We start from the raw sequence: 25,560 nt of genomic DNA, 5'->3' as shown, positions 1-25,560 counted from the left end.
TATCTCGCAAAGTTTGACAGATATCAGTATATCAATTTTCTGTCTAGTCGCTTCGTAGCGAAGTTAGGTATCCGTGTGGGTGTTGCTTGCCTTTATGTACTCGCGTGAAATGATACGGCTAGGCACTTGAATGCTTCCACGCTATATAGTACAGAATATATATCTATATCTATATATATAATATACAGCAAACATTAATTGAACAGTAAAAACAAACAAACAAGATAAGTTGGCTACCGACATTTTCGGCCAAAGACCTTCTTCAGGGGCGTGTAATGCACGCAGACAACGATAGCTGGGTTACGAATCGCATGGGTTGCACAGCAATAGATATAGTCCTGTAGGTATCGCTTTTACGACATGGTAAAGCTTTGAAGGCATCCTATACTGCTTTCCAAATAATTTACAATAAGATAGTTATCACCTTCCAGTCCAGTCACATTGTAATCAAGTTAGGCATTCGCGAAGGGTTTTTGTATGACCTGATTAAGCTTTAAAAACACCAGAAGCTGACTTTTTTTTTTAAACATTTCTCCCGTAAAATAAGGCAGGCCTGTACATGAATTGAGTCAGTTTGTAGCTAGAAGGGTATGGTGACGAGTAGACATTTCCCTCTGTCCTTGATTAAGCTTTTAAAAACAACGCATTTGACTTCTAAATCAGGTAAAATGAGATGGTCCCTTTGTTTGAGGTCAAACTATCTGTGTTTAAGGTATGTACTAGGAGAGCAGAATTTTTTTTCTTCTAACTGATACGTAAATATATAAACATTTTAAAAGCATCTCAGCTGGTCCCTTCAAAACCGCAGAGAAAAAACCACAACTCCATACTATACTCACTTGTGGTCATGTTATAAGTCAGTGGTCAAGAAGAATGATTTAGAAGTCAAATGCGTTGTTTGTAATATATAGGTTAGTAAGGTGTTCACACAAGTACTACCTTGACACCATCACGGCTGGCTTCTAAATCACGCAGACCAAATCGATGGTCAGTTCGTTTTGCGATTCAGTGAATTTTTTTTTTTTTTGCAGAAGTGGGCGCAGAATCTGAAGACTCCATATATCTATTTTAAGGCCTGATCAAGCTTTGACAACATCACGGCTGGCTAAATCAAGTAGTACACAAGAAAATTGGTTGATTAAAATCAACATGGCCGAAGCAATGTTTTCATAAAAGAAGCGGTATTGTACGGGCACATGTTGAATTTGGGTTACATGTGTTGCAGAGTATTTGAAAATCCGTAGGCATAAAAACATGCAAAGAAGAGTGATAGGTCCCTGTTGTGAATATAGTCAAGTGGATAAATTGATTACTTATGTTTCACACTAGTTTTGCTGTTAGAGAGAGGAGACGGTTTGGCGGTCATGGGTTGTAGGTTCTGCAACTGTAAGAGCAAGGCGCATGGTGCACGTTTGTTGTGATCGTTTTGATGAAAGCGTCATGAAGAGGGTGTTACAAATACAATGTAAATTTTGTTTTTGATGTTTGGTCTTCGTTGTGGTGCTTGTAAGATTGTGATGTGTTTAACCAACGAGATACAATGCTATTTGGGACATGGTAGTAGTACAGTTATTAGGATCAGGCAGGTACAACGGTTTTTCATTATACAGGCAGAGTCAATGTTGCGATCGTTTGACATACGAATTATGTATGAGTTCAGTGTGAAAAAGCAGTACGAAAGACCATAACTATGGGCAGCAGCGAGGACCCTCTGGTAAGAGGACACCTCCCAATTAGGAACACCTTACGTTGACAAAACACCAGCAATGTAGGGGCACGTTCCGCTGGTTGCAAGGGTGTCCTTTCATTGCGGGTACCATTGTGTCTGTAACTGGTTGCTGTCATGATGTTATGATTCTGCACTGAGCAGTTGGTATGACAACATGTCAGTAAGAGAGTGGTAAAGTTGTATCCCTGTCTATAGGCAACGCTTAAGCTCTGATGTAAACTGATCAACTTTTGAGAGAGAAAAAAAATTAAAGTGCTTTCCTCTCTAAATGCAATAAAAGGGAAATGCATGCTGATGGCAACGGTGCGGTTTTATTCGTCTTAGGTATTGTCCGGTTGTTCACTCTCGTGCGATACATACAGTGGAACCCCCTTATTATGACCTCGACAAATCTGAGAAAATATATTATTTCAACTGGCCGACTTGGGGCAAAACGAATTTGAGTGCAGTATGCCCCATTCATTATACTTAGAGATAATTTAAGTCTAAATTTAATTAAGAAGTTATAGCGATTTTTATTGGTATATGCAATTGTGATGTATACTTATGTACTCTCTCTCTCTCTCTCTCTCTCTCTCTCTCTCTCTCTCTCTCTCTCTCTCTCTCTCTCTCTCTCTCTCTCTCTCTCTCTCTCTCTCTCTCTCTCTCTCTCTCTCTCTCTCTCTCTCTCTCTCTCTCTCTCAGTACGGTTTTGGTTTTGTGTGGTTGAACCAGGGCGTTGTTAATGAAAAAGAGTTTTTGCGTGTTTTTAGGGAAAGGTTGGTCGATTGCAGATGGCAAGAGTGGGATTATCATATTCAAAATAGTGATAGATTTGCTGTTTATCGGACATTTTGTACTGTACATGACATTAAACCCTACCTTTTGTTGAATGTGAATAGACATCTAAAGTTTATTATGACTAGGTTTCGATTCGGTATTTCAGAAATAAATGTGCATGCTAACCGATATAAACAGCATGATGCCGATCAGTTAATGTGTCCCCTTTGTAAAGTAAAGCAAGATGATGAAGTCCATTTTGTTTTGTGTTGTCCATACTTAAACAGATTAAGAGAAAAATTTATCCCATTTAAATATTATAAAAACCCAAGCACTTTTAGACTCAGCTTGCTCCTGGCTTCCCCTCAAGAAACTGTTTTCAGAAATGTGTCCAAGTATTTCTATAAAGCCTTTGAATTAAGAGAAGTTGTAACCTCTTAGTTAAAGGCACCGTATGCCTCCCGTAAACCATCACAGATACTGTCAGGCTTTTACACACAGTACAAACACCCTTTCATTTAAACACTCACCGATTGAGAACATCCTAGGTGCCCTCCGTAAAGAGCGAACAATTTTCAAAGAATTTATTTTTGCGTGGTTTATCTTACCCCTGAGCCATCGTGAACCCGTGTGATCCAGTTTCCCTTTTTCACAATGTAGTCGTCAGTTAGCCTTATTTGAATGCGACTCGATGTGAGCTTATTTACAATAGCACGTTTTTATGCACGAAACAAACGGCTGTGGTTCACAAGAACTCTAGCGATGGCTTTTGACTGTTGAGAGGAACGGCGATATGCCCTGACTGATAAACTGTCGTCTGCTAAGACCATTGCGTGACCCTGCTTCCGGGCTTTTCTTTTTTCAAACTTTCACAACTTCGAATTGCACTGATCTTGTCTTGATGAAAAAATAATTCTTTTATGATTAAAGAATGTTTGTGTAACAAGCTAGATTTTAAAAGTTAGGTCTAGCGCAAAAACGCACCACGGTCCAAAAACATTCTGATAATCATCGATCTACGGGAAGTAACTCATTTTTGACCTGAGTTCAGGATGGGTCCAAAAAGTGTTCGAGACAATCTGCAAAATTAATTCTTTAAAAATTGCTCGCTCTTTACGTAGGGCACCTAGGATGTTCCCGTTTGGTGAGCGTTCAAATGGAAGGGTGTTTGTACTGTGTGTAAAAGCCTGACCGTATCTGTGATGGTTTACGGGAGGCTTACTGTCCGGGCGTGATTTCCGGGATATTCATAACAGCCGTCCAGCACCAAAACGAGGCGCCATTGTTCTTCAGGGCCAAGTCCACGAAAATAAATTCTTTGAAAATTTCTCACGCTCGACAGAAAGCAGCCAGGGTGTTCCCGTTCGGTGAGCGTTTAAATGGAAGTATGCTTGTACTGTATGTAGACGCTCGGGGAGCTCTGTGATGGTTTACGGGAGGCATACTGTGCCTTTAAATAACGTGTAATGTATGTTTTAATCCGTAGTGTTGTGCGATTGTTATGTTGTACCTTTTTTGCACCTGATGAGTTAAATTATTTGCAACGTTAATCATTTGTTCACACTCCGATCCTTCATAAGGGGCTATGGCCTATTGAATAAATTATCTGCGTCTGCGTCTGCGTCTCTCTCTCTCTCTCTCCCTCTCTCTCTCCCTCTCTCTCTCTCTCTCTCTCTCTCTCTCTCTCTCTCTCTCTCTCTCTCGCTTACTCTCTCTCTCTCCCTCTCCTTTCCTCTCTCTCTTTCCCTTTTATATTCTTTGTTTATTCTATTGTCGTGTCCTGTCTCCATTATGCCTTTGCTTTTTGTCAAATATGTATATATATATAAAAACGACTAGTGTCTGTCTGTCTGTTCGCGATGCACGGCCAAAGTTCTCGGTGGATCTTTTTCAAATTTGGACACCGTATTCAGCTACACCCCGGACACAACCTCATCGATGAGATATTTCAACACGTGCTCTCAGCGCGCAGCGCTGTGCGCGCTGAACCGATTTTGTTGTTTTTTGTCTGGATCCACTACCAGTAACTCTTCCTTATCTTCTCCAGTGTTTTCAGCCGCGATTATCTCCCTTCCTCCGTGTGGCGTCAATCCATATTCCCGTTACTACGTTACTATTTTTAGAAGGTCACTGCACGTTACTATTTTTAGAAGGTCTCCAGTGTTTTGCGCGTTTATCTCCTTTCCTTCGTGCGCACCCGGCAAAGCCGGGTCCCAGGCGCAGCCTGGTATTCGGCTCTACTTCTTCCCGGCGAAGCCGGTACCCAGCGAAGCGGGTAATCATCTAGTATTTATATATATAGATAGATATATACGGCTTCTGTGTCTGTGTGTGTGTGTGTGTGTGGAGGCAACACCTGTGGATTGTAGAGTTCTGTTTGTGATGGGGTCTGGCGGCTTTTGTCTGTCTGTATGTTCTGGCATTTGAGAAGCCATAACAGATAATATAGGGCTTAGAAATTAGCTCTAAAATTCTCAATCCCGTTTGAGAGGACTTCGCCTTCAAAGGTGATTGTGGTGAACCGCCACGCTGTCTGTCTCTGTCTCGCGATTCACCCCGGCGAAGCCGGGTATTCCTCTAGTACATATATATGTATGTTTGCACATTTTGTTTGTTTCTCGTTTGTTTTGGTTTAAAAAGTACTTGTCGAAGTCTCGTCGCAAGTTATCGTAATCCATATGTTAAATTCTCCCGTTAGGGTCACCACCATAAGCTTGAGCTTGTTGATGATCCGTAACATGTATCATGTTCAAATACATATGAATTGTTGAATAAACACTGTTTAAACCAAATCTGAGAAAATCGGGTCTTAAAAGAAAGGGTTTCTTAAAGTGGGGGTAAATGTGCAGAGGTTATGAACAGTAACATGTTCTGAAAAGATAGGGAGTCTTAATGCGATTATAATGTACTTCTGTTATTATTCAATCGTGAATCACGCTTGTAATGTATCCTGAATACTTTGAAAAGAAAAATAAGTTGCTTACACAGCATAAATCCAGCAAATTTAAATGCTTTGCAGAGCTTGTGCAATCTGACATCATGAACTGTAATTTGAACTTTGAAAGAACATAAATTATGTATATATATATATCAAACCAAGACCCCATTATATATCCACAACAAAAGCCTAAAAGCACACCAAAAAAAGGTCGTACAACCCAAAACACAGAAACAACTTCAAGTGTATGTGGATTTCAAAAAAGGTTTTCCGGGTAAGTAGGTAAGTAAGCGTATACTATACCTTGCCACCTGAGCTGACACTGACACAGTACACACCTGTGATGTCAGCCCATCAGACGGTGAAAAGTATCCAGCTGCGCCATCGCGAAAGCAAAGATAAGGTGCAATTCCTTTTTATATTTAGTCAAGTTTTGACTAAATATTTTAACATCGAGGGGGAATCGAAACGAGGGTATGGTGTATGTGTGTGCGTGTGTGTGTGTGTGTGTGTGTGTGTGTGTAGAGCGATTCAGACTAAACTACTGGACCGATCTTTATGAAATTTGACATGAGAGTTCCTGGGTATGAAATCCCCGAACGTTTTTTTCATTTTTTTTATAAATGTCTTTGATGACGTCATATCCGGCTTTTCGTGAAAGTTGAGGCGGCACTGTCACGCCCTCATTTTTCAACCAAATTGGTTGAAATTTTGGTCAAGTAATCTTCGACGAAGCCCGGGGTTCGGTATTGCATTTCAGCTTGGTGGCTTAAAAATTAATTAATGACTTTGGTCATTAAAAATCTGAAAATTGTAAAAAAAAATAAAAATTTATAAAACGATCCAAATTTACGTTTATCTTATTCTCCATCATTTGCTGATTCCAAAAACATATAAATATGTTATATTCGGATTAAAAACAAGCTCTGAAAATTAAATATATAAAAATTATTATCAATTTTTTTTTCCAAATCAATTTAAAAACACTTTCATCTTATTCCTTGTCGGTTCCTCATTCCAAAAATATATAGATATGATATGTTTGGATTAAAAACACGCTCAGAAAGTTAAAACGAAGAGAGGTACAGAAAAGCGTGCTATCCTTCTCAGCGCAACGAATATCCCGCTCTTCTTGTCAATTCCACGGGCACTGCCTTTGCCACGGGCGGTGGAGTGACGATGCTACGAGTATACGGTCTTGCTGCGTTGCGTTGCGTTCAGTTTCATTCTGTGAGTTCGACAGCTACTTGACTAAATATTGTATTTTCGCCTTACGCGACTTGTTATATTTAGTCAAGTTTTGACTAAATATTTTAACATCGAGGGGGAATCGAAACGAGGGTCGTGGTGTATGTGCGTGTGTGTGTGTGTCTGTGTGTCTGTGTGTGTGTGTGTGTGTGTAGAGCGATTCAGACTAAACTACTGGACCGATCTTTATGAAATTTGACATGAGAGTTCCTGGGTATGAAATCCCCGAACGTTTTTTTCATTTTTTTGATAAATGTCTTTGATGACGTCATATCCGGCTTTTCGTAAACGTTGAGGCGGCACTGTCACGCCCTCATTTTTCAACCAAATTGGTTGACATTTTGGTCAAGTAATCTTCGACGAAGCCCGGACTTCGGTATTGCATTTCAGCTTGGTGGCTTAAAAATTAATTAATGACTTTAGTCATTAAAAATCAGAAAATTGTAAAAAAAAAATAAAAATTTATAAAACGATCCAAATTTACGTTTATCTTATTCTCCATCATTTGCTGATTCCAAAAACATATAAATATGTTATATTCGGATTAAAAACAAGCTCTGAAAATTAACTATATAAAAATTATTATCAAAATTAAATTGTCGAAATCAATTTAAAAACACTTTCATCTTATTCCTTGTTGGTTCCTGATTCCAAAAACATATAGATATGATATGTTTGGATTAAAAACACGCTCAGAAAGTTAAAACAAAGAGAGGTACAGAAAAGCGTGCTATCCTTCTTAGCGCAACTACTACCCCGCTCTTCTTGTCAATTTCACTGCCTTTGCCATGAGCGGTGGACTGACGATGCTACGAGTATACGGTCTTGCTGCGTTGCATTGCGTTCAGTTTCATTCTGTGAGTTCGACAGCTACTTGACTAAATATTGTATTTTCGCCTTACGCGACTTGTTTATATTTAGTCAAGTTTTGACTAAATATTTTAACATCGAGGGGGAATCGAAACGAGGGTCGTGGTGTATGTGCGTGCGTGTGTGTGTGTGTGTGTGTGTGTAGAGCGATTCAGACTAAACTACTGGACCGATCTTTATGAAATTTGACATGAGAGTTCCTGGGTATGAAATCCCCGAACATTTTTTTCATTTTTTTGATAAATGTCTTTGATGACGTCATATCCGGCTTTTCGTGAAAGTTGAGGCGGCACTGTCACGCCCTCATTTTTCAACCAAATTGGTTGAAATTTTGGTCAAGTAGTCTTCGACGAAGCCCGGACTTCGGTATTGCATTTCAGCTTGGTGGCTTAAAAATTAATTAATGACTTTGGTCATTAAAAATCGGAAAATTGTAAAAAAAAAAATAAAAATTTATAAAACGATCCAAATTTACGTTTATCTTATTTTCCATCATTTGCTGATTCCAAAAACATATAAATATGTTATATTCGGATTAAAAACAAGCTCTGAAAATTAAATATATAAAAATTATTATCAAAATTAAATTGTCCAAATCAATTTAAAAACACTTTCATCTTATTCCTTGTCGGTTCCTGATTCCAAAAACATATACATATGATATGTTTGGATTAAAAACACGCTCAGAAAGTTAAAACAAAGAGAGGTACAGAAAAGCGTGCTATCCTTCTTAGCGCAACTACTACCCCGCTCTTCTTGTCAATTTCACTGCCTTTGCCATGAGCGGTGGACTGACGATGCTACGAGTATACGGTCTTGCTGAAAAATGGCATTGCGTTCAGTTTCATTCTGTGAGTTCGACAGCTACTTGACTAAATATTGTATTTTCGCCTTACGCGACTTGTTTTTTCTCACAAAAACAGCCGAAAATCCACAACTCAATTTCTTGTTCAGGTAATGACACTTTTTAGGCTAAATTTCCGTCAGAAACACACACCACACCCGGTTTGTAAAAAAAGAAATCCTCCCAGCACAGCCTCAAACACAGTGCAATAGAAATCCTTGAACTATTTCTCTGGACTTGCTGTGAGAGGCACCTGTCAACAAAACGCGTAAAACTCCCTAAAACGATCGCTGTAAAGCCGATGAGTAGGCCCTACTCGTGATTTGTTACATACACACGTAAACATGCGAACGTAGAAAGTTTAAGTCCCGTAACTTTATAGCATAGTAAGCATAAAGGAACAGAACCCCTTGTATAAGTGAAGTCTATGACGTTTAGGCCACACAAAAAAATTGTCTGTTTCTGGTAACATGGCTAAAAAAAAAATAGGGTCGGTAGGTAGGGATTTTTTTTATTTTTTTATTTTTTTTACCCCAAATGTAGACCAATAAAACTAACTTTAATAATCACGCAAAGAGACTGGATTCACTATACATAGAGACAAGACACTCAACACATTTACAAATCGTCAGCGGACTTTCGTTTTCACACGTTTTTGTTGTTCATTTTCTCACCCTGTCCTTTACCACCAAAAATAATTTTTAAAAAAATTTTAAGTTTGGAAAAAAAAAGTTTAGGATCGGCGCCGAAATTTAGGGTCGGTCGGATGACCAGAAACAGACAATTTTTTTTTTTGGGGGGGGGCCTTACATTCTGTTGTGCTCTTGTGGTTTAGACTGACAGTAAGCTTGAACAGTACTGTTTCTAGGGCTTAAAACCGAACATCCGTCTCCAGGCGACCAAGCCGTGTTATTAGGCTAATTTGACAAAGCCACAGAGCTAAATTTAGCATTGCCAGCACGAGACACTAGAGCTACATCTGCCGCAAACGGCATTTCATGTCATTGCATAATTACTCATTATTCCTGGATGAAAATGTTAATAAAATGTTTCAAAATGTTCAGTGCTGATTTGAGTTGTGTCCTCATTACGGAGCTCTTCATTTCAATCCACAAACAAACAAACAGAAAAACAAATAAACAATCCAGCATCTGAAAGCGTTAAGTCTACCAAATATTAATTAAGCTACATAATAAGACGTACAGTGAACTTGTCAAGTCAAGTCAAGTCAATATTTATTTCAAAAAACCCCTAGGGTTACATGAATAAAATAAATAAAAATTGCAATAAACACGACAAAAAAGATATATGTAATAATGAGACACAACACTTCTAATTAACCGAAAATAAATCAAGCTTAATTCATAACAAAATAATTGTAATCATACATTTTTTTTTTTTTTACAGGAAAGTATAATTATGTTTCTGTGTTTGTTTTTGTTTTAATAAGAAAAGAAAAAAACACGTGATCAAATAATCAGAACTCTTTCAAAATACTCTTTATAAAATATATTAAATGCAATAACTTTCGTTTCTTTGTTAATTCAAATAAATGTTTAAATTTGACTGCATTTGAATTTCTACGAACATACAATAGTAACAACCTTTTCCTCAAATTAACAAAAAAAATTACACTGAAATATATAATGAAATTCATCTCCGAGTTCTCCAGTCTGGCATTGAACACATATTCTTTCGTTATGTGGTATATTTAACATTCGGCCTTTCTGTATTGGCAATTTATGATTTAATGTTCTAAAGCGTCAATCTCGTTTCGTCCACTAAACACGAAAAATAACCTCGTTTGAGTAATTCCGCAATGTGAACGCACTAAAGCCAGTCTTCAAAGCGCCAGCGAGTTCGTTCCCTTTAAACTTACAAGTCATTGGATCTTAAGAAAGACTTTGTGAATGGTCTCAGATTACAAGGTCACGTGACAGCGAGGACGGCAGTCGAAGAATGCTGGTAAGATTATAAATTGGATTTGGAGGGCAAGCTTTTGTTGAACGGTGTCCTTGTCAGTCTCATCGAGCTTTCGCTCTTTTCAAGGAGAGCTAATGCTTGGTAAAAGATTCTATACGATTTCTGAAGGGTGACATAATAGCTGTGCTAATGAGACACCCAGCATAAGGCACCTATTCAATCTTGTCACAAATGACAGATAAATGGTCATTTCCGCTTTTCGCGTCAGGCTTCTTGCGGAAACCTTTACATTACCCCAGCGAGGAACATGATGTCCTTAGCATAAAAAAGGCCGCTTGGGTCAACTATCCCAGGAAACCACCCAAGGGATTAAAGAAAAGTGGTCTTCATGGACAGGTGGGCGTTGTAGACATTTGAATTATATTTGTGGGGCGGGGACAAAAAATGGACAGGGATCCTTTGGGTGGTCGTAATGAGCAGGTGGCCGTTATGGAGAGGTGGCCGTTATGGAGAGGTGGCCGTATGGAGAGGTGATCGTTATGGAGAGGTGGCCGTTATGTAGAGGTGGCCGTTATGGAGAGGTGGCCGTTATGGAGAGGTGATCGTTATGGAGAGGTGATCGTTATGGAGATGTGGTCGTTATGGAGAGGTGGTCGTTATGGCGAGGTGGCCGTTATGGAGAGGTGATCGATATGGAGAGGTGATGTCGGAACAGGTTCGACTGTATCATCAAACAGGATGTTACACCAAAAGCCTGAGAGCAGAAACATGACGTCATCTTCGTCCACGTATATTTTGCCACCCTTGAATTTGGAAAGGAGGGGGGGATGGAGGGGGGGAGGCACACTACAACTTGATCACTCAATGTCCACTCGTATCTGGGTTAGTTTGTTCAGGCCTTAGCCCAGAAGATGTGCGATCGATTCCATCTCTACTCTGGTCGTTTCCTGCCTTCTAGCTGTCCTGGCCTACGGTACTGTCCACCTGTGTGTGCCTCGCGCTGCTTTCCAAAAGCAACAAGTGATTGGGGCAGCTAGCTCTGATCTCACGCTTGTCCAGTTTAGATTACATGCCCTGGTCTTTGGTCATTCACGCATAATGTTTTCTTCTTTCTTCGACCGTCCGATAGTTGTGACATGTATGAGGTGTTTTGACCACCAATGTTCCTATCAAGAGAGAAACGCTAGGATAGTTGGACCCCAGGGGCTAAGGGGCACGAGAAAGTGACCAACCGGGTGGGAGCCAGCCACGATGTTGGATTGGTTGACAGTGAGATGTGTTGTGATTTTTACGACTCAGGCCCAGCGGTTTGTTCTCTCCCGTTTGGGTGGTACCCACTTCCGCTTCGTGCACCTCAGCTCATGCTCCATTGACCTGTTGTCCTCTCAGGCTGGGTTCAACACTGTTTGTCTCCTCCTAATTGCAGTCATGTGATTGTCAGCTACATCCCCAGCCCGCCTCATTCGACCTTAACCACCACCACCACAACCCCCCCCCCCCCCTCACCCCCGTGCCACAAAGACACGACTTATTCAATACAGGTTTGCAACTAATTGCCCGACTTGGCTCGAACAAGAGACGCCGCTTTGCTCGCTTGTCTTAAAACCACAACTCAACAATATCGACCGCACAGGGAACGAAGGAGAGAGAGAAAAAAAAGTAATAATGGAATGCTTCTGTGAGCCTTGCTTGTTCCGCAAATAGAGCAGTCATTCTGCTGTCAGTGGCTTGGAAAATATTGACCCTGTCAATAAAATATTATTTCTCCATGCAGATTATTTGAATGTGAACGCGTCATTTGGTTATAACAAGGGAGAATAAAAGAGCGTTCAGAAGCGGAGGGTTAATTGTGTGTGTATGTGTGTGTGTGTGTGTGTGTGTGTTTGTTTGTTTGTGCGTGTACATGTGCGCGTGTGTGTGTATGTGTGTGTGTGTGTTTGTGTGTATGTGTGTGTGTGTGTGTGTGCGTGTGTGTGTCTCTCCCTCTCATTCTCCTATCAAAGCTCTCTCTCTCTCTCCCTCCCTCCATCCCCCATCTCTCTCTCTCCCCCTCTTTCTCTTTCTTTGAATACGTTTGACTGCGTGAGTGTACAGCTTGCCTACACGACATGCATGTCGCAGGAGAATCATCATGTACTGTAGCCTAGCTAAGTATGGAGGCTAGAGATACTTATCGACGTCTGTAGGGATATGTCACTTGGGTTTTGGTGGAATGATGAATGAATACGAGCTCCAACTTGAAGTCGTAATTAGAGAGAGAGAGAGAGAGAGGGGGGTGAGAGAGAGAGAGAGAGAGGGGGGGGGGGGAGGGGCGAGAGAGAGAGAGAGAGAGAGAGATCGATCGATCGAGGGGGTGAGAGAGAGAGGGGGAGAGAGAGAGAGACAGACAAACACACACACACACACACACACACACACACACACACACACACACACACACACACACAAATAGAGACACACACAACTGAACAGACACTGAGAGACCGAGAGACAGAAAGAGAAGGTGGAACCGGATAGAAGCGGTTTTCAAAACACAATAAACCGTATAGCACCAAACTCAAGTCACCGAAGAAACCACAACCAAATACCCCTTCACCATGCCTCACACTGAAACTACCAAACCAAATACCCTTTCACCATACCTCACACTGAAACCACCAAACCAAATACCCCTTCACCATACCTCACACTGAACCAAACCAACCTACTTTGTACAGCAACACAACAAAGCGTAAACCACAAAACTTCCAACACAAAGCCATATATACCAGCAGGGAACTATCAACACCACAAGCATTTTAAGAATGACGACCGAAACAGTAACCTCCGCGAGCAAAAAAACAAACAACGCACTTCAAATGTCATATGAAGACATAGTCAGAACGGCTGCAGATAAAAGATGCTGCATACCGTTCTGTTCGGCAGGTAAGTTTGCTGATCGCGTTCAGCGATTCTTCTTTTACTGCGTGTATAGGCTGCAACTCCCATGTACACTCGTGTTTTGCACGAGTCGGATTTTACGTATATATATATATCCCCCCCCCCCCCCGACATTTAGGCAGCTATATTACGTTTTCGGGGGTGCGTGCTGGTTGTTTTCGTGTTACTACAACAAGATTACAGCATACCTGCGTATTTGGTCTTGCGCCTGCGTGTACACACGAAGGGGGGATAAGGCACTAGCAGGTCTGCACATAAGTTGACCTGGGAGATTGAAAACATCTCCACCATTATCCCACCATGCGCGGCTGGGATCCGAACCCCGAACATTGCACATGGAAGACGGACGGCTTAACCACTGGTAGGCTGTGGCTCCCGTCGTGTTTCATATTTAACCAAAAGAAAAGAGGAATACATCGAAAACAGGACCGGCCACTTGGTCACGGAATCGGCTCAACAGCTTCCTTTTGATAGATAAGCCTAGCAGCCAAATGCATTGGAAACTGGAAGGATTGACAAGTTCTCAATTTTCACAAAAGAATTGGTAAATACATGGATGTACGCTGTGATAACTTCCATATATTGCTATTTCATATGTTACGTGGATTTCCATTGGTTAATTGGGCAAAACTGAGCTCAGTGCAAAAGTGATATCGACGACATTTCCGTCGATATCAGTTTTGATATCGACGACCTCTTTATTGCTTCCCCACTTCAAAAACAAAAACACCTAAATTTAAAAACAAACAAATATATATGAAAATGTAATTATCCCAGAATTTAGTTGAGCAAGTGACTAAAGACTTTTTGAAAGGAAAGACATTTTAAAATACTGAAAAGTACAAGAAAAGAGTGAACAAAAAGAAATAATAATCAGAGGGAGGAATATGGAACAGCCAAAACTGAGACAAATACTGTTGTAATTTCTTTACAGAAAATACAAAATGTCCAGAGAATTAGCAATATATCTAACATTGACTGACTGTGTGATGATATCTTCTGCCATTGGTCTGTTTCGACAGTGATATCAAAATCTCGACCTCCGGTCTCGATTTTGATATCACTGTCTCAACAGACCATTGCAGAAGATATCATCACACAGTCCGTCAATATTGGGTAATATGTATGAACACCACCCTCCCCTCGCCCATCCCTTCCTTCCTCTCCCAAACCAGCTCCGAATATATATCCTGTAGCCTACGACCAAAGAGTCTCTTTGCTACGACTTTGAAGTACCAAAAGTGTCCGGCTATTCACACGAACACCGAGTTTTGTAGTTTCGATTGCGATAGCACATTATCATAATGATGCTTTTCATAACTGTGTGAGCATACGGGTACCTTGTCTCTTGGTGGAAAGGGGGGAAGGGTGGGTGGGGTACGGGGACAGAAAGGCCGAGGTTGTGTGTGTACTGCTGTCAAGTTGCGCAAGTGCGTTACGATAGCAACAACAGGTTACCACGATCCTCCATCCCATGTTGAACATATACCTGTGTGACGACTGAGGCGGAGGGGGGTGGGGGAGAGCGTAGGGGAAACGGGGTAAACATGTTCAGCTGCCCCTGTCCCTGACATGAAGAAGAAGGGTACTCTTTTAATTGGGTCGCTGGTATTACAATTTGGGTCGCTGGTATTACAATTTGGGTCGCTGGTATTACAATTTGGGTCGCTGGTATTACAATTTGGGTCGCTGGTATTACAATTTGGGTCGCTGGTATTACAATTTCGCTTCAGAGCCCTTTCTGGGTTTGGCATTGCTGCCACAACACAAACAACGTACACACACGTCAGCCCAAAAGAACCAACGCCACTTCCAGTCTTTCGCACACCCGGCGCCGACCCCTTGTGTGTTCAGCTGTCTCCGTCTGTACCCAAATTGGCAACAGACAATAACTTCAACGTCCTTCAGAGTTTGGTAGTTACATCACAACACAAACAACCAGCACGTCCACACAAACATGGCTTACAGCCAATTGGTCTGCCACAGAAATCTCACAGCAACGACTTCTGAAAGCATATCCGTGTATGATACTTGTTTGAAACATCAAGCAAAACCTTCCGTAATGGGCACACAATCACTACATACAGGAACAAACACAGACTTCAAAGTCTTGCTGTGTTTATTACACTATGTAAGCACAATCACCCGAACTGAAAGAACCTCACACAAAATTGAGAACAAACACCGTATTCGGCGTTTCGCGATAGCCACACTACAGGCAGGAACAAACACTGCATGATAGCAAAGTGTTATGTTTGTTACACGAACTAAACTCTTCAGCCGAACTAGGAACCAACGCTGCTTTCAATCTATCGCAACACGTACACTTTAACTTCATCTGTGTGTGGAAGCCTATCTCTTCAGCAGGTAACATTTTCACGGCAAATGCGTCCCTTCAGATTCGCTTTGTCAGTGTTACTGATAAGCCACTCACCTGGAATCGGCTGTTACTCTACTATCGTAGCTGGGTGCACAGGCCTCCACATTTGCACTACATTGGAGCCACGCTTTCACGCCTCCCAATATCACAGAAACTCAGGTCTTAAAAAGGAGATATAGTTTTAAAATGAAGTAAATGTACGGATTATTTATGAACAGAAAATCTGAGAAAGCAAGTTTTTGAAAAGGGGGTGGGGGTGTCTTCAATAGGGAGGGGGGGAGGGGGGTGTTAACAGGGGGACACCCCTGTATAAGCTTAGCTGATCTAATTGATTGGAGAAATGCTAGAGGTAATGGTGATAGGTCTGCCTTGAAGAGTCAAAGAACGCTGATGTTACAAGTTCATTTTTGTCGTTTTTGATGTAGCAGGCTGCTGACAAAATGTCATGTAAGGAACGGAAACAGGATTTTACATTAGCACCCACACACACACACACACTCTGACACTAACAAACAATTACAAGCACGCACATACCTCACCCCCCCCCCCCCCCACCACCACCACCACCACCATTCGAGACCACGCCCAAGTCGCACATACAGCAGGGAAACGGCGTTGAGACACGTTAGGTTATTGCAAAAAAGCAAACCCGAGGCCGGATATTGATATTAAGCGATGACTTCATCATGTTTAGCCTATGTCACGGACCGGAAGCGAATCGCGACTCACCCTGGCTGTGCTGTTAGCATGCTACAAACTTCAGTATAATGTCACAATCAGAAACATTGTGTTGTCGAATACAATTGAATCTGCAGGGAGTTTATAAAGGCTAAAAAGGCACGCGTAGTAAATTTAAAATACAACTTGACGTTTAAATTCTCTGGACTATCATTCCTGTGCAGCGAAATAAGTTCTGTAAATAATTTAGTTTCTTGCCTTCCCTTTTTTTTAATGGGGTGGGGGGGGGGGGGGTGGAGCCTAGTTTTTGATCTTATGGTACCTTGTTTCCGCCAAAGATATCAGTCCAAGGGTGGTATTTCTGTTCTTCTTCTCCGTTCATGGGCTGAAAATCCCACGTGCACTTATGTTTTTGCACGAGTGGGTTTTTACGCGTATGACGGTTTTTACCCCGCCATTCAGGCAGCCGTACGCCGCTTTCGGGGGACATTGTTTGTTCGTTTCTTCCTTTGTCTGTCTGTCTGTCTTGTTCCCAGACTTCCTTGTAGACACTGATTTGTTTGTTTGTTTGTTTGCTTAACGCCCAGCCGACCACGAAGGGCCATATCAGGGCGGTGCTGCTTTGACATTTAACGTGCGCCACACACAAGACAGAAGTCGCAGCACAGGCTTCATGTCTCACCCAGTCACATTATTCTGACACCGGACCAACCAGCCCTAGCACTAACCCCATAATGCCAGACGCCAGGCGGAGCAGCCACTAGATTGCCAATTTTAAAGTCTTAGGTATGACCCGGCCGGGGTTCATAACCAAGACCTCCCGCTCACTGGGCGGACGCCTTACCACTAGGCCACCGTGTTGCGGTTTTGTAGCCACTGAAGTCGCACTGCTGACTGACTTTAGCTGTGTCACAACCAGGGCAGAAGAATAAGCCAGTGATGGAGCTAGTATTTTTTCAAACCGGTACGCAAACTTGTATGATGTAAACAGTCCAGAAAAAAACGGTAGGCTGGTCATTGGAACCAGGTAGAGTCCAACTCAGAGTACTGGTTTTGTTGTTCGACCAGCACCAAAACAAAACGGTAGTTCTAAAAGAACAAGAGGCAAAGCGGCCTTCAAGGCTCACGTAAGAAATCGACAAACAGTAACACAAACTCAATCACTCCGTCACACATACACACACACACACACACACACACACACACACACACACACACACACACAGAAAGAGCATAGGTGATACTGTGCAAGAAAGCGAGACACCAGGGGCCAGTTTCATAAGCCAGAAACACAGTCGACCAACTGCAGTTGTCCGAGAGAACCACAGTAATCCGACGTTATCGGGTTTCACGAACAAAATTTCAGTCGGCCGACTGCGGGTCGTCTCACCGGAAGTTGGCCAAACACGGTGATGCTCATTTAGGAACCTACGCTAATTATGATGACGCGAGCTTCCATTCAAATTAATTTGAATGGAAGCTCGCGTCATCATAATTAGCGTAGGTTCCTAAATGGGTGATGCTCTCCCCCCAACACTGTGTTCGGCTTACTGCGGTAAACCGAAAATAAATGTAATTATCCGCACAGTCAATGGCAGAATGCTCAAATTTTTTTGGATTGTGAGCCAAACCTTGTGATTGTTCTTCGAAATGTATCTATCATGACGCAGTAATCCAGGAGACAAGTCAGGGTTATGTCTTGAAGACGTCACATTATGGCGTAAGAGGGTCAGACGACACGCAACGGAATTACTGAAAGTCTCGGTCATTGTTATTTTGAGCGGGCCGAGACTTGTTTTTTTCTTCGAAATCGGCCATTTCCACGTGCGAATGGGCAAACGGAAGTGGTAATGTTGCTAAATTTAGCCCTCGACTTGGCCATTCGGATTACTGTACAGTCGGTCGACTGCGGTTGTCCGCAGGTGACGGTGATTCGCTCATGAAACGCGCTTTTCGGTGACCCGGCGATCAACCACAGTCCATCGACTGGGCAGTCGATCGACTGTCAGTCGGTTCACTGCTATCTTATGAAACTGGCCCTAGATCTGCCAACTAGTCTCGGCCCGCTCACAATAACAATGACCGAGACTTTCAGTAATTCCTTCGCGTGACGTCTAACCCTCTTACGTCATAATGTGACGTCTTCACACACGTCAAACACTTTTGACCGAGACGTAATCTTCTTATGCGAGCTTTACATAGACTCGGAAATGTTAAAGTTTCTATCACACACGCACGCACGCACGCACGCACGCACAGACAGACAAAAGTTAGCATCGCATAGGCTACACTTACGTGAGCCAAAAACCAGGTAGGTCAAACCGGCAGGCAATTTTGTTCCGGTAATTTCTCGTTTCAACCGGTAAAATACCGGCAATTACCGGTTAACGCCAATACTGATAAGCGCTATCTTTGGAATATTGCCACCTGTGCACTCCTCGGCAAAATTCCCAGAGAGCCAATAACGGTTAGTGCTGCCAACATACAACATAAAAACTATGATGGATTAATCTGCTGTAAACTGCCACACTGACGGTGTTATCACTGCGATGTGTCAGCAATGTAAGCGAATTAGGACCAGTTGGGAATTGTTCTGTATTTATTTTTTGCTGAATATTAATCAAAGCTATTTCGCTCTAATTAGGCCTAAAGGTTAACTAAAGAGAGAACAACTACCAAACACAAAATGAAACTTCTTCGAAAGACAACAAGCTAGTTATCAGCTTGAAACAAAAAGTGGTCCATATTAGGCGCCCTTCCCCTACTTGCACATGCATTTTAGTCCAAATGTTGTATCATTGTCAATTACGTACTGGGAACTACTCACTTTTTAGGGATTTAATCCAGACAGGAAAAACTGATGGAAGACGTAGCGGCTCCACCACACAACACTGATCAATCCAATGATGATCGTTTCTAACCCAGAAGAAAGAAATCCAAATTGTCTGAGAAGGCGTGAGACTGTGCACCAAAACGGATAGTAATTAGATTGATCCAGGTTTATCTGTGACGTGGTGTTTACGACGAATCAGTCACTCTTGGCAACGTATCGTCGTCATAGAGTCAGAAATGCCCCGAAGAAATTGATGCCAAACTAGAACTGCTGAGATTAACCATAACTGACCTCAAGAAGCAAAGGCTAAATGTCTCTTACTCTGCAGTACCATAAAAACCGATGTCTTCTAAGGTCAGACTCTAAGCCCTGAATCAGGCATGCCGGAAAACTGATGAACTATACAGTTCAAAGACATCCTGCTTGCTGCCGCGCGAGCAGAGAAAATGTTCCCTCTTAATCTTCACTGTGCGGGCAGCAAAACCCCTCCACGCGGCGGAGGTGTTTTAATTCAGACAGGTCAGACACTGGGTGTATAACTGAAAGCCGAATGTCAATGCCGCCATAAAACTAAGCCTGGCTGGGCTCCTTGAGTGTTAAATGCCACGAAAACTTGATCTCAAGCAAGTCGATCTGGACTCAAAGACAGAATGTCCGATACCACAAAAAAAACATATCTCATCAGTAACCACATCACTCCATGAACATGGTCCTTTTCTGCGTCACTGCACTCTGTGACGTAATTGATCACACGTCATTAGTCACTGTCTGAAAAATCTGCTGACAAAAAGCTATCGGCAAACTGTTGCTTCTGTTCACATTTTTGTTCATGGAATGTCTCCCTGTGGCAGAGAACACACGACTGATCTGATACAACATGCCCTCACACAGACGCACACACTACACTCTCTGACTCTTCCAAGTCAGCGTACAGTTGGTTGTCTCAGGTAGGTAATCCAGAAAATCGCGTTGATCATCGCTTCAGCGCTACCTGCCCCGCCTAACCTGCTGCACCTGTATTGAATTACGTAGGGAGCCACATCATCCAAGGCTTTGCATGTAGAGCGACTGAAGCACACTCACACACACACACTCGCACACACTAATAACCAAACCACACAGTGCTCAAGAAAGAAGAGGATGTGTGGAAAGAGATCAAACTACAGGAAATGGCAGAGTGAATGTGAGTGTGAGAGAGAGGGGGTGGGGGTAGGAAGAGAAAGGTTAGGGGAGAGAGAGAGAGGAGAGGGGGGGGGAGTTGTAGGAGTAGAAGAGAGGTAGGGAGAGAGGGAAATAGAGAGGCGGTAGAATAACGAGAGAGAGAGAGAGAGAGAGAGAGAGAAGAAGAAGAAGAAGAAGAAGAAGAAGAAGAGAGAGAGACAGAGAGATAGACATCAGAGCAAGGTTTAGCCGAAAGAGAAAGCACAGGGGGCAGGGAGGCTGCGGTGCCGGTAAGCTACAGATAAGCGGAACAGGAGGAAAGGGAGTGGTTATGAGTACACACCCAGATAAACGCACACACCGTGTAACACACTAAATCGATCACCGAGCTACAAAAGTAATACCTTACCTCGAGCGGTTCCAAACCAAACGGGCTACAGTTCAGCCCTACTCCATCACAGAAGCTGCAGCGAAGAATGATAATAACACGCCACGACTCTTTAGCTTCACTTCCACACACACTGACAGTGCCAGAAATACACCGGTGCAAAAACTAAAAAACTCAATCGTTCAGCACCGGAGGTCACTTGAAAGGGGAAGAAGAAGAAGAAGAAGAATTCACGATTCCCATCTCCCAACGAAAAAAGCCAAAGCAGCAGAGTACGAGAGGCCAGGAGAGAGAAACCGAGGCCTGGGTTCTGCGGCTGCTATTCCGTTCCCAACACAGACACGCTCACACACACGCCGCACCGACAGCGCACGCTTTGCTGCATTTTCTACCACCCCCTGTCTCTATCTCTCCATACACCACCCCTTCCTCTCCCTCTACCCCTTTCTCTCTTCCTCAGTCTCCGCTCTACTATCTTCGTCTCTGTTTGTCTCTCTCTATTTCTGCACCTCTACGGTCTACCTCTGTCTATTCTGTTATGCCCACGTGACCGCATTCCCAATCTGGCAGCAGCAGCGGCAGTAAAATAGACAGTTCAGGTCTCCTATTCAGAAAGTTCTCTTTTGCTCGGAGGTTGAACTTCAAGAGAGAGAGAGAGAGAGGTGAACAGAAGGAGAGAGAGAGAGGGAGAGAGAGAGAGAGAGAGAAGTGAACAGAAGGAGAGAGAGAGAGGGAGAGAGAGAGAGAGAGAGAGAGAGAGAGAGAGAGAGAGAGAGAGAGAGAGAGAGCGAAAGACGAAAAAACATGCGTTTTCTTACATATAGAGCGAGAGAGAGAGGACGCCGCCGCAGACCGACACCGGTGATTTTCACCCAGGTAATTTTTCACCTGCTTCCAGCTGCATCCTCTTCAACCTTCCCCCCTCCCTTTCCATCCTGTCCCCGCCCGTTTTTGCCCCCCGCCCCTTCCCTACTCTTCTCCCAGCCTCTTCAGACCGGCTTCTTCCTCAACAGAAAGGTGTGTGTATGTTTCTTGGGCTTCACCGCTCAGTTCCTCTGCGAACCTGAAATTCTCCGTGGATTTGGATGTGAAAGAACCTGAGTGAATGAAACGAGTATAGGTCGAACCAAACCAGACCCTCCGGCGTCCTTGAGTGTTAAAAATGTTTGACTTTGTGCCGGTATCCATCTTTGCTTCCTCCCTTGCAGCCGTTCTTACAAGTTGGATACTCAAACTTCTGCCTTTCGCCACTACATCCGTGCGCACTTGGTCTTGTGTTTGCGTGTACACATAAGTTGACCTTGATCGGAAAAATCTCCACACTTAACCCACCATGTGGCCGCGGCCGGGATTCGAACCCTCGACCTTCCGATTAAGAGGCCGACGTCTTACCACCCCGCCACAGCGCCCGGTCTAAGTTACACTGCACTTGATTCAAAGTTTGTTCATCTCTAATTTCAAAGACGCAGCTTTCATAATCAGTCGTTGGAGTGCAAAGCTGACGTCACAAGTTACCTTCTTATTCGCGTCTTGCATGTGTTATGCTTTAAAACACCGTCGGCTGGCAAAACTATTGAACAGAAAAGAGTCTGGAGATTGTTTTGCGGGCGCAAATAACATTTTCCTTTATCGGCCTGGCAAGTTACCGGTTTTTTTGCGTCTTGCAAGAGTTATGATTTAAACACGCTGGCATAACCATTGAACAGAAAAAAGTCTGCACACAGTTTTGGTGAGAATAAAATTGTCTTTCGTCGGCTAGGACGTCACTGTTATCTTCGCGTCTTGCAAGTGTTATGATTTAAACACGCTGGCATAACCATTGAACAGAAAAAAGTCTGGAAACGGTTTTGGTGAGAATAAAATTGTCTTTCGTCGGCTAGGACGTCACTGTTATCTTCGCGTCTTGCAAGAGTTATGATTTAAAACACGCTGGCAAAAATCATGGAACAGAAAACAGTCTGGAAATAGTTTGGGCGCAAATAAAATTTTCTTTCGTCAGCACTTTGCCGCTGTTGGAGGTTTGAGGCCAAACGAGCTCGCGAGTTGAATGAGATATTTTAGAGCAAAGTCTGATGTTGTTAGTCTGGAAGAAGACAGAATTGATGGCATGGGTGGTCGGGAACCTGGTAAGCGCAAAGAGAGAGAGAGAGAGAGAGAGAGAGAGAGAGAGAGAGAGAGAGAGAGAGAGAGAGAGAGAGAGAGAGAGAGAAAGGGAGGGAGAAAGAAAAGAAAGAAAGACTCGAGAGAGAGAGAGAGAGAGAGAGAGAGAGAGAGAGAGAGGATGAGAGAGACGGAGGGGGAGAGAGGGAGGGGGAGAGGAAGAGAGAGAGGAGGCCGGGAGAGAGAGAGGCCGGGAGGAGGAGAGCCTGAGGGACAGAGAGGGGTGAAGAGAGAGGGGGAAGAGAGAGGGAGGTAGATAAAGGGAGGGAGAGAAAGGGAGGGAGAGAAAGAGAGGGGTAAGAGAGGGAGGGAGGGAGGGAGAAAAGGGGGGAGGGAGAGAGAGGGGGGGAGAAAGAGACAGAAAACGAAGAGAGAGGTGGAAGAGAGAAGGAGGGAGAGAGAGGGAGAAAGGGAGAGAGAGAAGGAGAAAGGGAGAGAGAGAGGGAAAGAATCCCCCGAAGAGAGACAGACAGAACGAGGGAGGTAGAGCCGGTGTATCGATGTGAGATTGGCGACTGTCACTTTTCCGACTCAGTCGATATATACTCGTACTCAAGACTGAAATGTTGTTTCCTGTTAAAATTAAATAGAAGTGAACTTATCTAAGGACGAAAAGCATGTCAGTTTCTTAAATGTGAAGAAAATTGGTGGTGAAATGCAATAGATTTCACCCCAAAATTCGATTTCTTTGAAAACGTGTACCGCGTGGTTACGTCCCTTGAATGAGAAGGGAACATTAAGGTTGAGTAACATTTCTAAGTTTAAATAAACAAAATTGGTTGGAAAAATGTGACCCCATTAATGTAAGTTACGTACCCAAGGTCGATCGTCAGTACTATCGAAGGGTGTCTTTTTGTTCAGCGTGGAGTTAATACAAGATCAACAAGAAATTCCTTCGAGGTAGGAAAAACCATTCTCACTGCCACCAACTGAGAAGGTTATTTCCCTTTGACCATTAATATGTCCCTCTATAAGTCCTTGTAGAATCTTAATCCACCAATAACTCCCTAACCGTGTGTTTGACTGGTCCCAATTTTTGTAAGGACCGTCTCAGGAATGTATAGAACCTGTTCACCAAGTTTGGTGACGATCGGTCCGTTCATTCTTGAGATCTATATGCGAACACAAACACACAAACACACAAACACATCGAGCGAAACCTATACCGTGACACCCCTATACCGGGGGTGTAACGAGGCCGAATGGGAAAAGTGACAGAGTCGCCAATCTCACATCGCTACACCGGCAGAGAGAGAAAGTCAGATAGTCGGAGCAGGGGGGAGCCCTTTAATTTATAACCTATTTCAACCAGTATAAATGTTTAAAGAAAAAGTATTTGATGATACATGAAAATAGAGAAATAGAAAGACAGTGATGGAACCAATTGAAGTAATTGTCGCAGGAAGTTTGTAGATGGTCGTGGTGTGTGTGTGAGGGGAGGGGAGGAGAGGCCTACCTGCCGGTCTGTCGGCCTACCTGCCTTTTTGGCAGTCCGTCTGCCAACCTGCCTGTTTGTCAGTCGGTTTGTCTGCTTACCTGCCTGTCTGTCAGTCTGTTTGTCTGCCTACCTGCCTACCTGCCTACCTGCTTGTTTGTCAGTCTGTTTGTTTGTCTTCCTCCCTGCCTGTCTGTCTGCCTACCTGCCTGTTTGTCAGTCTGTTTGTTTGTCTGCCTCCCTGCCATTTTGTCAGTCAGTGTGTCTGCCTACCTGCCTGTCAGTCTGTTGTTCTGCCTACCAGCCTGTGTGTCAGTCTGTTTGTTAGCTGTTCGCTTGTCTGCCTTGGACTGCCTATGATTCCACAGTTGTATGAGACAGAGAAACTTGGATAAAAGCCTGTCTGTCTGTCTGTCTGTCTGTCTGTCTGTCTGTCTGTCTGTCTGTCTGTCTGCCTCTTTCTCTCGTTCTCAAAGAGTTTTGCTGCAAGCGAGCAGTGATATATTACATTGTAAAAAGAAGAAAATCCGAAGAGATCTAACATTTCATATTTGCTTGCATTATGGCATTTGCAATAGACAATGGCAGTACTTGCGCAATTGCAAAACTCGTTGTCATAATTATGATATTTGTCAAATGTTCGCTGGCAGTTTCACGTGACTTTCATGCACTATGCCTATGAACGCATGCACATACGCACGCACGCACGCACGCACGCACGCACACACACACACATACTGACACACACACACACACACACACACATACATACACACCATGGCACGAGTTCTTTCACAGTCTCGTACCACCTTCTCTTCAATGTTGAAGTTGTTTCCACTGCGGCTGCTTTTTTTTTTTTTTGCTTTTTCTTTTCATTACTTTATTGTCCCATCGCTGGGAAATTCGGGTCGCTTCCTCCCAGTGGAAAGCTAGCAGCAACAGAGTCGCGCTACCCAGGTGTCTGCGTGTTTAGGTGTATTCAGCCACCTGCACTTATGGCAGAATGACCAAGGCCTTTTACGTGCCATTGTGATGACACGGGGGTGGGACATGGCTTCCGTCTCTGGGTCTGCACATAAAGTTGACCCGTGTCCGTCCCGGCCCGAATTCGAACCTGCGACCTTCCGATCACAAGTCCAGTGCTCTACCATCTGAGCTACCGGGCCCCCCTGATACTAAGGTGTTGGTAATGGTGATTGTTTGTTTCCTTGTTTGTTTGTTTCTTCGACTGTTCGTCCCTTTCGGTGTAGCCATTGTTAGAAAAACACAAAACA

At 43.2% G+C, this 25,560-nt stretch overlaps 1 long non-coding RNA gene across 1 annotated transcript in view; it reads right to left on the bottom strand.

Moving 5' to 3' along the window:
• The window catches only part of LOC138948082 (uncharacterized), a 55,911-nt gene extending 34,797 nt beyond the window's left edge, over positions 1-21,114 (bottom strand). The window contains exon 1 of the long non-coding RNA XR_011449878.1: positions 20,713-21,114. This is a non-coding gene — a long non-coding RNA (uncharacterized lncRNA). The remainder of the gene's footprint in view (positions 1-20,712) is intronic.
• Positions 21,115-25,560: the final 4,446 nt, after the last annotated feature.

This window comes from Littorina saxatilis, linkage group LG15 (genome assembly GCF_037325665.1).
Source record: "Littorina saxatilis isolate snail1 linkage group LG15, US_GU_Lsax_2.0, whole genome shotgun sequence".
Classification (NCBI taxonomy): Eukaryota; Metazoa; Mollusca; class Gastropoda; order Littorinimorpha; family Littorinidae; genus Littorina; species Littorina saxatilis.
This window is presented reverse-complemented; position numbering and strand designations above follow the sequence as displayed.